The sequence below is a fragment of the Cynara cardunculus genome, assembly GCF_001531365.2.
Source record: "Cynara cardunculus var. scolymus isolate 2C chromosome LG 17, CcrdV1, whole genome shotgun sequence".
NCBI classification, from domain to species: Eukaryota; Viridiplantae; Streptophyta; class Magnoliopsida; order Asterales; family Asteraceae; genus Cynara; species Cynara cardunculus.
Window position 1 is genome coordinate 26,853,793 of NC_037544.1, and position 1,342 is coordinate 26,855,134.

A 1,342-nucleotide genomic window follows, 5' to 3' on the forward strand; every position below is an offset into this window, starting at 1 on the left:
AGTCCAAGGTATATTGGACCATTCAGAATCTGCAAAAGAATTGGACCGGTAGCTTATTAGTTGGAATTACCAGAGGAACTTAGTCAGATTCACAATACTTTCCATGTGTCAAACCTAAGGAAATGTCTTGCTGATCCTAGTATGGCGATACCACTTCCGGAGATTAAGTTGGATGACAAACTAAAGTTTATAGAAACTCCAGAAGCTATAACCCACCACAAAACCCGTGTGTTGAGAAACAAGGAAATAAATCTAGTAAGGGTACAGTGGCGATTTCACAAAGGATCAGAAGCAACGTGGGAATTAGAATCAGAAATGAAAGAAAAATATCCATGGTTGTTTGAGTGAATTCCAGGACGGAATTCTTGTTAAGGGGGGAGGAAATGTTATAACCGGGTCTGAGACAACCTGGGTTGAGGTAAATTATACATGTTTATTATGTGGATTATGTGAAATGTGCATATTTAAGTAAAAATGCATGAAGCGTTTATATGAAATATGAACATGATATCATGCATAATGTGAAAAGATAGAATGACATATATAATTCATACGTGTATGCATGAGGTGGTGTTTATCGAGTTTAAATATTCGGGTGAAATCATGGTATCTTCATGGTTATGATATTATGAGTTTTATAATGTAAAATCCACCGCCCAAGATTATTTCTATTGGAGGAAGCTTTCACCGCCTTTAAGTTTTATAACTAAAATAATCTTCAACGCCTTGGTGAGAGTATTTAAAAAAGTAAAAAGATAAGATTTTATCTTATCATTTCAAATTGAAGTATGTTCAAAAGAGAAAGAAAGCTTGTGGCGGTGAAAGGTGTTCTTGAAGAATCTGTGCTAAGAATAAGCTTTTGCTGTGTGTTTATCTTCAAGAAATCTGTTTGATAAGGTGAGTTTTTAAACTACTATTGAGTATAAACTGTGAGTTTTCTTTTAAAACTACCTTTGTTAATAAACTGTGAGTTTTATTGTTGATTATACGCTATGAGTTATGATGTCGGTTTTGAAGAAAAGATGGTAGAACTATTTTGATAGTTTTAAAGGTGTTACTGTTATTATTGGAAAGATAAAGAAGAGTTTGTTTCTTTAAATCAGTTTTGGAAATGATATCCTGTTTTGAGAATTTAAAGGAAACTTGATGTTTTGGAAAATCTTTGAAAGACGAGATTGTTCCTGAGTTTGAAAAGGTTTTTACGGATAAAACTATGAATGAGGATTCGATAAGATGGTTGTGACTACGGTCCTTCATCCGAACTAGTTCATAGATTTTGAAAAAGAAATAAGAGTGGCATATCAAGGAGAGGTGTCTTTTGGAATAAGGGTGGCATATCAAG